Below are 14,835 nucleotides of genomic sequence, written 5' to 3' on the forward strand. Positions count from 1 at the left end.
TTCTATCTCTGTCAGACATACGCGAGAATACCGAAACATCTTATACGCGACAACGCGAACCTGCTAATCCTATTTAAACAGGACGCCACCAATTTGAAGCACGTGTACAACGATCACGTGAATACCGACATGTCGTATGAGGATTTCGGGGAGTTATGTCGTACATGTTAGCAACAAAAGTATGGATTTCTAGTGATAGACAAGGACAGCTCGCTTACAAACGGGCGATACAGAAAAGGATTTAACGAGTTCGCGATACTGCGGAGCCATTAGTCGTCGACAGCACTCTCTAGAGTTTAGGATGGCTGATAATATTCGCGAGCGTAAAAAGGTTGCCATGGAGATTGCGAAGACGGCCGAATCGATCCGCAAGAAACACCGCGCTCTGAAGACCGGAAAGATCGATGATGATATCGCCGTCAAGACTTACTTTAAACATATTATCGAGCCGCTACAAAAGATTGTCGACAACGCGACGATTTCGGTGAAAAACGAGCCTAACACCGACGACGACGACGACGACGACGGTGTGAAGATCGAGACACGGTATGAGGGGGAGACACCGAAAAAGAGAAAACATAAAACTATCAAGCGATATAAAGAGGAGGAGGCATTGAAAAAGAGAAAATATGATATTTCGAAGCCATTGGACGCTTCACTGCCAACAACATCTACACCGATAAGCGCACAACCTGTGATACCCAAAGCACTCGTAGACGAAAATGTTTTCGAAACCACGCGTAACCCGCCCGAAATATCCCTTCGACACTGGTTAAGATCGTCGGAAGGTCGACAAATGATGCGAAAGGATTGGGGATCATTAGGACAAAAGTACATGGACGCTCTCCTCGGTGCTGATGAGAAGAAAGAAATTGATAATGTATACGGAGTCTACTTCGGCGAGAATAAAATGCGGCTCGGCAGCAAGCGATTCGCGATTGACAAAGATGACAATATAATCATAGGCGACGGTACATTGGAACGCCCGGATTGTACGAGTTGATCTTCAAGAAAAGACCCGATTACCGGGATGACGATTTGCAAAAATACAAACACATATTATTGACGACAAACGTGCATAAACGCAATTTTGATGCACAAGGTCGTGTGAAGGGTAGCAAGGGGGACAAGTACAAATATATAATCGCACCGTTGACGCGGGTGGAGAGCCCAAAATCTGGCACTGGAATGCCTCGCGCTATGACGCTAACCGACAATAAGATTGATTACGTGCACTGGGACGACCCTAACGAGCTAATAGATCGCCTACGATTGCTCGACGCTTCGCGCCAAGCTGGCAACAACGCGCATGACAACGAGATCCTGTCGATCATCGAGGAACTGCGGGAAGCGGGCATTATTATAAATTAAACAAGGGTTCCGACAATCTATTCAGTCCATCGCGTGACACTCTACAAAGCATTGCAAAAAATGTCCATCAATAAATTTGGATTATTCGAGAGGAGAATTGATACAACCGGCGATCATTGGCACACATTGATGAGAAGATGTGTGCGTAAAAACGCTCTATGTCGCGTCGCTGCAGATTTTGACGCGAGATCGCGCAAGATTCGCCGTGTAGCGCAACCTGAGGCGGATACCGATGCCGTCAACAAATTGTACCTGGAAGAGTGCTTTAAAACATTGATGGTCCAACAGAAAGAGTTAGATGAGAAGCTGGCTGCGTTAGAGAAGGATGTACGAGCGTTGGAGACTGCGATAAAAGAACTTTTGCGTGCGCCAAACACTATCTCAGACATCTAATGAGCGGTTGGCTCGGAAACGTCCATCAAACAAACGTTGTAACGAAGCACCTTTCCCGACGCCACGGATCGGCTCGTCGGTGCCAGGATTCGGGAAGAGGGGAGACTCAGATTTACAATGACACACGGTTGCTCTGGTAAAAGTAGAGTTTATTCGGGGCCACCTTCCTGTGGTTCTCCCGTGATTCAAACCATTATACACAGCACAGTATAATCGGACGAAACGCGACCAGATGATACAGACGCGTACACGACTTATTGCTAGGATTGACAGATAGAAATATTACGGACGAGACGCGACCAGATTATACGGACGCGGACACGACTTATTGCTAGGATTGACGGATAGAAATATTACGGACGAGACGCGACCAGATTATACGGACGCGGACACGACTTATTGCTAGAGTTTCCAACGCGGACACGCGTACGGGCGCCCTGAGAAGGGCGAGCTCCGTCGGGCGCCGGTGACTTTCAGGTAGGACCCGGTGACCGAGGACGCTCGGCCTGCACGACGAGAACGCTCGTCGGCCGGGGTGATTTACGGACAGGACCCGGTGACCGAGGACGCTCGGCCTGCACGACGAGAACGCTCGTCGGCCGGGGTGATTTACGGACAGGACCCGGTGACCGAGGACGCTCGGCCTGCACGACGAGAACGCTCGTCGGCCGGGGTAATTTACGGACAGGACCCGGTGACCGAGAACGCTCGGCCTGCACGACGAGAACGCTCGTCGGCCGGGGTGATTTACGGACAGGACCCGGTGACCGAGGACGCTCGGCCTGCACGACGAGAACGCTCGTCGGCCGGGGTGAGTTACGGACAGGACCCGGTGACCGAGGACGCTCGGCCTGCACGACGAGAACGCTCGTCGGCCGGGGTGCTTTACGGACAGGACCCGGTGACCGAGGACGCTCGGCCTGCACGACGAGAACGCTCGTCGCCCGGGGTGAGTTACGGACAGGGAGTTGAGGAGTGATCCCTGAGTACGCTCGAGGGACCAGGACGGGACTGGTGTCGAAGTCTCGGCTGCGCCGCTCTTTATACCCGTCGGCCACCCCACTCTAAGACTAGCTTGGAGGGGGTCGAGTGACGGGTGGGGGCGAAAAGGCGGATTCCCAACGTATTCGTGTGGTGGCCCCGAAAGGGGCCGTTTACACGAGCGCGGGCGACTAGTGACGGCTAATCGGGTCGTCACATCACCCTCCTTTTCTAGGGGGGGGTGGCTATTCGACGGATCGTTCGCGGTCTTCCTCGTCGGTCGAATCTGATGATCCACCGGCCCGTCGGGGTGCGTACCTTATACCGCCGTGAGATGGTGGCGGCGTGGTACGGTATGTCGACGGTTTGGCCATCCCCCAGAGTGACCTGGATGGGTCGTGGCGGTCCCGGGCGTGGTGCTGGCGCTGGTGGGGCCTGGCCGGTTGGAGGTCGGCGTGGTGCCGGTTGGGGTGGCTCCCTGGCTGGTGGCGCGACAAGGGATCGCACCTGTTGGCCTGTGTTGGCGCGATGCGCTGGCTGGTCCGCTTCGTCAGGAGTCGCTGACTGGCGCGTGGTGGCTGGCGATGCGACAGCGGATGGCGTGTGTCGGCGGGTGCCGGTTGAGGGAACCGATCGGTTCGCGGATGGTCGAGCGGGCTGGCGTGCGCTGGCCGGTGTCGTCGTGGGCCTGGTGACGCCGGCGACGGTGGAGGCCGGGGAGTCGGAGAGGACCGGTGGTCGTCGATGCCGGGTGTTCACCGGGATAGGTCGGCGTCTACCCGGGGGAGGCGGAGGTGCCTCCAAGAGCACCAAATTCCGACGTCGCTGCTCGGCGTCGGACCGCTGGATGTGGGTCCCTATTCCCGGTACTGGCCGGGTGGTTTGCCCGGAAACGGGCAGATTTCGTCCGGAAACGGACGGATTTTCTTTTGAGCGCTGGTTTGCTTCTTCGCTTGGTGTTTCCATCGTGACGGGATGAGTTCTGACCCAAGGGTGCCCGTTCTTTATACCCCTCGGTGATCGGGACGCGGACCATGAAGAGTGCCGCTCCCGGTGCGGGACCGGGTGGCAAAGCGCGGACCATGAAGAGTGCCGCTCTCGGTTCGGGACCGGGTGGCGAAGCGCGGACCATGAAGAATGTCGTTCCCGGTATTCGGCCAAAGATTTTCGACAAGACGCGGACCATGAAGAGTGCCGCTCCACGTATTTTGATTCGAAACCGCGAACATGCCTAACGGTTGACCGGCGGCGTTAATCGGCGCGCGTGGCTCGGGTATCGGACTAGGGTTCGGTCGCAGGACGCGGTTCGGAGGCGGATTTCAAGTCCCTCACGTGGACGTGCCGATGCCATCGACCTCGGTCGTCCTTCAGGTCCACGATGACGGGGGAGATGATGCGTCTGATCGTCAACGGGCCACCAAATCTTGGTGCTAGTTTGGCATTAAAGCCGCGCTCTTTGTTCGATAACGGGTGCTCCTTTTTCCATACTCGGTCTCCAACTTGTGGACGCCAGTCGCGTCGACGTAAATCGTAGTTTCGCTGTTGATGTTGGAAGGCGCGGGCCAGGTTGATTCTGACAATTTCGTAGGCGTCTTCGAGTCGACGTCGAACTGTTTCAGGAGCGTTGCTGGTCGTTGCCGGGCGGCGGTCGTCGGGATGCGGTGATTGTAACTCCCGGCCGTACATCAGAAAGGCCGGGGTGTATCCCGTGGATTCTTGTCGTGCGGTATTGAAAGCGAACTGGAGCTGGGGAATGTGTTCATCCCAACGGCGATGTCGGCCTTCCACATATTGCGCCACCATGGTCTTTATGGTGCGGTTGGCTCGCTCGACCGGGTTGCACTGCGGTGCGTAGGCGGGGGCGGTTCTATGCTTGATCCCGAAGGATCGTAGTAATCCCTCGAGCTGGTGCGATCTCAACTGAGTCCCGTTATCAGAGACGATGATGTCCGGGCAGCCGTGACGATATATAATACGTCCAGCTACTTCTCGTGTGACGTTGGCGGCGGTGGCTTGGCGGAGCGGCGTCATCTCTATCCATTTGGAGAATCGATCCTGCATGGTCAGCAGCCAGGTATGGCCACTGGTCGATCGTGGCAATGGTCCGACCAGATCAATGGAGACCTGTTGCCACGGGTGCGTGACGTTGGTGGCTCGAAGTTTCCCGGCCGGCAAGGTTTGTGCGGCCTTGTGGATGGCGCAGTTTCGGCAGTCACGGACGTATCGAGTGACGTCGCGGAACATTCCTGGCCAATAATATAAGCGCGCTACTCGTGCGATGGTCTTCGCAATGCCAAAGTGTCCGGCGGTCGGGTCGTCATGCAGTCGGTGCAGTATTTCCGCGCGCTGGGGTTTCGGGACGCACTGTTTCCATTGCTCCTCGCTTGGCGAGTCGTGGAAGTTGAGATCATGCAGGATGTGTCGATGCAACTGTCGGTTCTGGATGCGGTAGTCCGCATGTTCGGCCGGGTGTTGTTGTACCTGGTGATAAAGGCGGCGGTACCATTGACAGTCTGGAGCGGCTTGTATGACACAGGCCTTGGGTTGACGAGAGAGAGCGTCGGCCACGACGTTCAGTTTTCCTTTCCGATACCGGATGTCATAGTCGTACTGCTGAAGCTCGAATACCCATCTCCCTAGGCGACCGGTGGGAGCTTCCAGTCTCTGCAGCCATCGAAGCGACTGGTGATCGGTGACAACCGTGAAGTGATAACCCTCCAGATAGTCGCGCATTCGGCGGATTCCCCACACTACCGCCAGACATTCTAGCTCTGTAGCGCTGTAGTTCCTTTCTGCGCTATTTAGTGTACGGCTGGCGTAGGCAATGACGCGTTCGCCTTCGGATAGTTCTTGGGTGAGCACGGCACCTAGCCCACACGTGCTGGCGTCGGTCTGGAGGGTGAATGGTCGGCTGAAATCGGGACAAGCAAGAACTGGTGCGGTGGTGAGCGCCCGCTTCAGCTCGTCGAAAGCCTTTTCTTCTTCTGGTCCCCACGCAAAACGTGCTCTTCTTTGGGTCAAGCGTGTCAACGGTGCGGCGGTGGTGGAGAAGTCTGGTACAAAACGGCGGTACCAGGAGGCGACGCCGAGGAATTGGCGCACTTGACGTACGGTTGTCGGGGTCGTCCACGCGGCTACCGCGCTGACCTTGTCTGGGTCCGTTCGAATGCCGTCTTTGTCTACTATATGCCCCAAATATTTGAGACGGCTGCAACAGAAGTGGCACTTCTGTGGGTTAAGGCGGAGGCGCGCTTGTCTCAACCGTCTGAAGACCTCGGCCAAATGTTCCATATGGGTCTCCAGTGACGAGCTGACTACGATGATGTCGTCGAGGTAGACCAATACGTGTGGCTCGAGTTCCGGGCCGAGGACACTATCCAGCAACCGCTGGAACGTGGCCGGTGCTGAATGTAACCCAAAAGGCATGACTTTAAATTGGTAGAGTCCTCGCCCAGGAATTGTAAAGGCGGTGGCTGGACGGCTGACCGGATCTAGTGGCACCTGCCAATATCCGTCCTTTAAGTCGAGTGTTGAAAGGTACTGGGCCCCTCGGAGCTTATCGAGGGTAGCGAGGATGTGCGGCAGTGGGTAGGCGTCTTTGTCGGAGGCTTGATTCAACTTGCGGAAATCGATACAAAATCGGTGTCCTCCATCCTTCTTCTTGACGAGGACTACGGGGGAACTCCAGGCGCTGTTGGACGGTTCGATCACTCCGGCTTCCAACATTTTATTCACCTCGCTATCAATGACGGCCTGCATGGCCGGATTACGGGGTCGGTATCTCTGCTTTATTGGGGCTCCAGGCCGCAATCTGATCTGGTGTTTGGTGCGATCGGTGGGCCCCTGCACGGACTCAAATAACCGGAGTTCGGTATCCAAGAACTGCCGGAAACGCTGGTCTTCCTCTGGTGAGCGTGGGGAGATTCCGGCGGACAGTTTGCCGTAGACAGACGCCACCTGGGCCGGAGCCGTCCTCCCTGGTCGGTTGGATGGGGGAGGCGGCAGCGTAATGCGTAACCGAGCCCATAGGTCGACTCCGATTAGTACCTCGCTGCTGAGGTTATCCAGGACCTGGAAGCGGTGGCGGACAGAGCGAGGGCCGACTCGGATGGCGAAGCGGATCGAACCGGAGGTGGGTGCCTTGGAGCCGTCGGCTAAGTTGACCGGTTCTTCGGACGGCTGGATCTGGAGGCCGCGATCAGACAAGCGTTTGGCCATGGCGGCGTTCACAAACGACACTTCGGATCCGGAATCGAGAAGTGCCCAGGTGTTGAATCGGTGAATCTGGACTGGTAAATGCGGCCGCGGTGTGTACTCTATCTGGACGCGGGTCGGACGATGGCCGCCTCGTTTCCGACCCGCCGGTCGTTTTCCGTCGGAGGGTGGCAGTCTCGCGTTAGGACGCCATCCTTCCCGCACTGCGAGCAGAACTTCCGTGCTGGGCGGCGACAGTCGAGTCGTGTGTGCCCTCGCTGTTTGCATCGCCAACAGCAACTCGCACGGTCATAGGTAGTGGCGGCAAGATTCGCCTCGGTGGACCGTAATGTTTCGCGGCGTTGTTCTTGGCGACGCCGGTGGATTTCCTCCCACTCGGCGGCACGACTGCATAGCGCGGAAACGGAGTGCAGTTCGTCCAATCGAACGTATAGCTGGAGTTCCGGGTCGGCGTTTTCGTATAATTGCTCGAGCCGTTCCTGGCTAGTGTAGCCGCCAGCCCGACGCATCATTGTCTGTACGGCGGTAGCGTATCGCGTAAACGCCTCTCCTGGCTTCTGTCGCCGGCCTTGTATTTCCCGTCGTAATTGTCGTTTGTACCCGGGTGATAGATACTGGGCCAAGAAATCCTTTCGGAACCCGGCCCATGTGGACCACTGTTCTCTGGTGTTTCGCCACCACAGAAGGGCGTCGCCCTTTAACAGCTCGGACAGACCGGTGAGAAGATTGTGGTCTTCCAGACCATAGGCCACACTGAGTTCCTCCAGATGCTCGAGGAAAGCGAGGGGGTCCTTACCATCAAAATGGCATCCCCATTTGCGTATCTGGTTGAGGGCCTTAGCCGGGTCGGCTTCTGGTGGTTCGGGGGTTCCGCGTGCACTCCGGTAACGTTCTTCGCGGCTAAGCGGTGCGTGGAGCGTTTCGGCCGCTCCGGTGTTTGGCTGATTGGCCATTACGTGGTCTCTTATGCGGCGGCGGAGGTCGATTAATCTCCCTTCTGGGTCTAGATCGCGGGTGGCGAGGTATCGGACGGCTTCCTCTTTATCTAGGCGGTAGATCCACCCAAGCATGTGGATTGCAAACCGGAGTCTCAGACGGTCGAGTCAGGTCCCTGTTCGGGCGCCATGTAACGAAGCACCTTTCCCGACGCCACGGATCGGCTCGTCGGTGCCAGGATTCGGGAAGAGGGGAGACTCAGATTTACAATGACACACGGTTGCTCTGGTAAAAGTAGAGTTTATTCGGGGCCACCTTCCTGTGGTTCTCCCGTGATTCAAACCATTATACACAGCACAGTATAATCGGACGAAACGCGACCAGATGATACAGACGCGTACACGACTTATTGCTAGGATTGACAGATAGAAATATTACGGACGAGACGCGACCAGATTATACGGACGCGGACACGACTTATTGCTAGGATTGACGGATAGAAATATTACGGACGAGACGCGACCAGATTATACGGACGCGGACACGACTTATTGCTAGAGTTTCCAACGCGGACACGCGTACGGGCGCCCTGAGAAGGGCGAGCTCCGTCGGGCGCCGGTGACTTTCAGGTAGGACCCGGTGACCGAGGACGCTCGGCCTGCACGACGAGAACGCTCGTCGGCCGGGGTGATTTACGGACAGGACCCGGTGACCGAGGACGCTCGGCCTGCACGACGAGAACGCTCGTCGGCCGGGGTGATTTACGGACAGGACCCGGTGACCGAGGACGCTCGGCCTGCACGACGAGAACGCTCGTCGGCCGGGGTAATTTACGGACAGGACCCGGTGACCGAGAACGCTCGGCCTGCACGACGAGAACGCTCGTCGGCCGGGGTGATTTACGGACAGGACCCGGTGACCGAGGACGCTCGGCCTGCACGACGAGAACGCTCGTCGGCCGGGGTGAGTTACGGACAGGACCCGGTGACCGAGGACGCTCGGCCTGCACGACGAGAACGCTCGTCGGCCGGGGTGCTTTACGGACAGGACCCGGTGACCGAGGACGCTCGGCCTGCACGACGAGAACGCTCGTCGCCCGGGGTGAGTTACGGACAGGGAGTTGAGGAGTGATCCCTGAGTACGCTCGAGGGACCAGGACGGGACTGGTGTCGAAGTCTCGGCTGCGCCGCTCTTTATACCCGTCGGCCACCCCACTCTAAGACTAGCTTGGAGGGGGTCGAGTGACGGGTGGGGGCGAAAAGGCGGATTCCCAACGTATTCGTGTGGTGGCCCCGAAAGGGGCCGTTTACACGAGCGCGGGCGACTAGTGACGGCTAATCGGGTCGTCACAACGTCTAGAAGAAGGAATTCTCGAGTGGTTACGATCGACGTGCTACCAAACAACAATGAGTGGTATCAGTGACCGACCCGGAAGCAGCAGCTGTGAACGACCCGGAAGCAGCAGTAAACGACCTGGAAACGGTGGTGAACGCGACCGCTACGATCGAGGTTACGATCATGTCAAACAGGGTTGCGAACGAGGCTACGAACAAGTCCTTAAAGGTTACATACAAGGCTATCACCAACTCAGTAAGGGTTGCGAACAGGTCAGGGACGGTTACGATCGATTCAAAAGCGGCTGCGAACGGATCAGAAACGACTGTGAAAAAGGCTGCAAACGAGTCAAAGACGATTTTCGAATGGGTCAAGGACGGGAGTGAACAACGCTATAACGACTACCTAACCCGAAAGAACCCCGAAACAACGTGAAAGAACCCCGAAACAACGTGGCACGAACCCCGAAACAACGTGAAAGAACCCCGAAACAACGTGGCACGAACGTGAACGAACCCCGAAACAACGTGAACGAACCCCGAAACAACCCCGAAACAACGTGAAAAAACGTGAACGAACCCCGAAACAACCCCGAAACAACGTGAACAACGTGAAAGAATTAGAATGAATAGTGAAAATAACAACGAGCAACATAGTTTGGAGAGAAGGCAGTTGGTAAACGAGTTGCACGCGTCAGCGAGAAAAAATTTCCCTCGAAGGCATGTCATAGTGCGAGGATACGATGATCTGTGGCAAGCCGACATTGTCGAGATGCGTCCGTACTCCCGTTTCAACAGAGGTTACCACTACATACTCACCGTCATCGATGTGTTGAGCAAGTATGCGTGGGCTGTACCACTCAAAAGAGTAAAGGAGGAAGCGAGACAGCTGACGCAATCGCTGAGATAATTCGAGACAGCAAGAGATGTCCGAAAAACATGCAAACCGATAACGGGAAGGAATTTTACAACGCCGATGTGCAACGACTTATGCGAAAACATGACATTAATCACTATTCGACATATTCGGTATTGAAGGCGTCAGTCGTCGAGCGATTCAATCGCACGCTAAAGAACGACATGTGGAAGATGTTTACGCTGAATGGCACTTACAAGTGGTTCGACTGCCACGCCTTGTATCAGATTACAACGGACGCAAGCATCGAACGATTGGTATGCGACCCGCCGACGTTACCCCCGCGATCGCCGAAAGACTCTTGGCTACCGTGTACAATCGTGTAAAAATCGCGGGCCCGGCAAAGTTCAAAGTAGGTGATCAGGTACGCGTCAGCAAGTACAAACAACTTTTCGAGAAGGGTTACACGCCAAATTGGACAACCGAGGTGTTTAAGATTGTTAAAGTGCAGCATACTAATCCCGTAACATATCTACTCGAGGATTATCGCAAGACATCTATCGCTGGAGCGTTTTACGAGCACGAGCTGCATCGCGCAAATTGTCCGGATGTGTACCTCGTGGAGAAAATACTGCGCAGGAGGGGTGACGAGGTTTACGTGAAATGGCTGGGATTCGACAGTTCGCACAACTCTTGGATACATAAAAACAATGTTATTTAATGTATTTTTTCAATTATTGTATAACATACTATATATTGTATACCATATATAAAATATATAACAAAAAATATATAAAATATATATACTTTTCATTAATACATCCTCACAATATAAATATTATAAATATAATAAATATAATAAATATAATTTACAACGGTATTCTATAATGTCCCCACGGCAAGGTGTCGGTCGAATCAGGTACGACATACCGTTTGTCGTCGTAGGGACTTAGAGCAATTTTTGTCTCGCTGATGGTATACACTTTATGCAATTTCGATCTTATGCATGACTGCTGACGCGTCATTTCAATTTCGTCATTAAGACAACGCGTATAATCGTCGAATGTTATACTACGCGCTACGACGTTACTTTTGACACCTTTTGCCTTTTTAGTGTCCTTTTTACCATCCACCCGCAAAGCATACATTTTTGCTCTAAGCCCGACGAATTCGGTCATTATCGCGCCGTTATTCTCATCTTTCATCAGACCCGGCACCTTTTTATTCGCGAGCGGTATACCGTACGCATTATTCGCGGCGTAGTCGCTGGTATCGAATCGAGCGATATCGCGTTTCAAATTTTCATAGACATCTTGACATTTAATTTAATATATTAAACTGTCCGTGTCGGTGTACATTACTCTACAATTGTCACGATAGAGTGGTGACATGTATTCGTGATGAAATTCATAAAGACATACTTTTGATATGTCGAGTATGCACATGCCGACGTAGATTGGTTTGTAGATTTTAACTTCGAGTTTGCGTAATTCAATTGCAATTAATTTTTCCGAAAATATGCTAGTACTATGAAAATTTGGTTTCGCGATCTTTGCCTCCGCACCGTACCGTCCGTCCCATTTTGTTAATAATTTTACATCAACATGATTGCGCACATTTTCCATCGTCTTGCCAAATACCGCATTATTCATCAATTTATATAAATTTTTTTCAAAATTGTTTTTCGCATGTGTTCTAAACTGCGTGTTGAATTCGATGTATTTTTGCAGCCACGCTGACTGCGTGAATTTTAGTATGCGGTATATTTTTGTTATGCGTAGCCCGTGGTGCGTGCACTGCTGTAGATTACGATAGTGTATCACGTAGCGCTTCTTATCGCAAAGCGTTGCGAGGAGTTTATACTCCCGCTTGCCGGGCGGCTTATCGCGCGTCGGGCAAAACGGTAGGTCAATGTGCGCGTCATGAAGATGCCGCGGATACTCTAAATCTACTTCGAGAACATAGCCTATAGGCGAATCGAACGCGATAGATCAGTGGTTCTTAACCGGTGTTCCGCGGAACACTAGTGTTCCGCGAACTTCTTACAAGTGTTCCGCAAAAGCGCGGCGTACTAGTTAGGATAATGCTCGGTACTAGATGCACATTTCGGTTTCAAGGCAATTCAGGCCGATTTCTGAGGCGACGCGGCAACTCCTCTACTGTCCTCCCCTCCTCCCCCTTCCGTTCAAGGTTCGATGGCCGAGCCGCCGATCGCGTGTTTCGACTGTCGCTGCATCTGTTGACGATGCAGACAAGATACGACTTGCATTTTCGAGTAAGCTCTTCAGTAAACTATCTAAACGTTTCTAAGCGTCTCTGTTCCAGTCGTTCATTTGATTTGACAAAGTCCATTTTTGATGTGTATTTGGTTTGTGTGTTGTGTATAAACATTATAATTGATAACATCTTTAACTTAGATCTCTCACATATAAGATCAAGTAATACATTTTTTATTAATAAATAACTTTAATAATTATTTTCATTTTTTAGTTAAAATTTATTATTTCAGAAAGAAATTTATATCAACGTAATAGCGTACAATGAATAAATTTATTATTAAACGGAAACGTGATACTGAGCAAAATATTAATGATGGAGCAAGTACAAGTGGAAGTAGTAGTAATGATGTTGCTGCAAATACTTGTCATACAGAAGACAAAATTATACGTAGTAAAATAAGAAAAATTAATAGACAGTACTCGGACGAATATTTAAATTTGGGTTTTACTTGGACCGGTGAGGAAGAATGTCAAATTCCACAGTGTCTTATATGTGGAGAAAAACTGTCTAATAGCGCAATGGCTCCTGCTAAGTTGAAACGCCACTTTACTACGAAGCACGCCAATCTTGCTTCAAAAACTAAAGATTATTTTAAAAGACTGATGGACATGCAAGTTAAACAAGTAAAACATTTTGAAAAAACTGTTAAAATTTCCGACAAGGCACAACTTGCGTCATATAAGGTAGCTGAATTAATTGCTGTAAAGTTAAAATCACATACCATAGCAGAGTCTCTTATTTTACCAGCATGTCGTGAAATAGTAAAAATTATGTTTGGCGACAAAGCAAAAGAGGAAATTATGAAAATTCCTCATTCTAACGATACAATAAAAAATAGAATTAAAAATATGTCAGATGATATTGAAAAAACAGTTGTCGATAAACTTTCTAAACGATATTTTGCTTTACAAATTGACGAGTCCACTGATATTAGCGGTAAAGCTCATATATTAGGATTCGTTCGTTTCATTCACAAAAACGAAATAGTGAATCAATTTCTATGCTGTAGAGAACTTACTGAACGTACAACAGGACAAGATGTTTTTGACTCTATTACGTCATATTTTGAAAAATTTAAAATATCATGGAAGCTATGTGTAGGAATTTGTACGGATGGTGCTCCATCAATGGTAGGCCGTATTAAAGGATTTGTTACTCTTGCAAAGACAAGAAACTCAAATATTATATTTACGCACTGTTTTCTGCATAGAGAATCTCTAGTTTCAAAAACATTACCAGCAACATTAAAATCTGTACTAGACCAAGTTATACATATGGTAAATTACATTAAATCAAGACCTTTAAAAACACGCCTTTTTAAAAAACTTTGCATATCTATGGAAGCTCAATACGAATCTTTGCTTTTGCACACTGAAATAAGATGGTTATCCAGAGGTAAAGTGCTATGTCGAGTTTTAGAACTTAAGAATGAATTGTTGGCCTTTTTTCAAAATGAAGGTACAACTACAGATGCTTTTGTAAAATGTCTTGAAAATGATATTTGGTGTTCTAAAATGGCATACTTAGCTGATATTTTTAATTATTTAAATAGCGTTAATACAAGTATCCAAGGAAAAAATGAAAATATTTTGACATCCACTGACAAACTGTCAGCATTTCAAAAAAAAATATCTTTTTGGAAAAATCGCATATCAGAAAAAAATACAGTAGATATGTTTACTTCGCTTCATAATAAAAATGTCGAGGAAATTATTTCCGTTATAATAGAACATTTAACACTATTGGAAGAAAAGATTACAAGTTACTTTCCTTCTTTAAATACAGAAAATTTTGACTGGATACGAAATCCATTTGGCACAGTTAATACATCGAGTTGGGAATTTTCGTTACAAGAAGAAGAAGAATTAATTGCCTTGTCAACAGATCGTACTTTAAAAATAAAATTCTGTGAAATAACTCTTGAGGAATTTTGGATTTCTATCCAAGCTGAATACCCAGGTCTCTACACAAAAGCATTGAAAATTTTATTACAGTTTTCAACATCGTATTTGTGTGAGCTCGGTTTCTCAACGGTCACCAACATAAAAACTAAAAAACGTGAAAGACTTACTAATATAGATGAAGAAATAAGGGTAGCTATATCACAGATTAGACCTGATATTGCTGAAATTTGTAAAAGTCGACAAGCTCAGGTATCACATTAAAATTGATTTGAAAAGTTCCATTTTTATGAAAGAGCTGTTTATAAAAAAGTTTATGAAGAGTTTATAAAAGAGTTACTTTAGTTGCAAATTTTATGAACATAATTTTTTTAATTAATGTTTTTTTACTGTTATGTAATCTGTAATTTATAATTTTTAATAAAAGATATGTTTATGCACATTTTTATTATTCATTTTATGACCTTAGTGATTTTTGTGTTCCGCAAATTTTCTTTATAATCAAAAGTGTTCCGTGACTTCAAAAAGGTTAAGAACCACTGCGATAGATGATACGTCAAAATTCGAT

At 50.0% G+C, this 14,835-nt stretch overlaps 1 pseudogene; it reads left to right on the forward strand.

Annotated features, from left to right (window-relative positions):
- The first annotated feature begins 301 nt into the window (after window positions 1–301).
- Window positions 302–1,371, forward strand: LOC146724055 (uncharacterized; annotated as a pseudogene).
- Window positions 1,372–14,835: the final 13,464 nt, after the last annotated feature.

The sequence above is a fragment of the Nylanderia fulva genome, unplaced genomic scaffold, assembly GCF_048542155.1.
Source record: "Nylanderia fulva isolate GAGA-0341 unplaced genomic scaffold, ASM4854215v1 Scaffold151, whole genome shotgun sequence".
NCBI classification, from domain to species: Eukaryota; Metazoa; Arthropoda; class Insecta; order Hymenoptera; family Formicidae; genus Nylanderia; species Nylanderia fulva.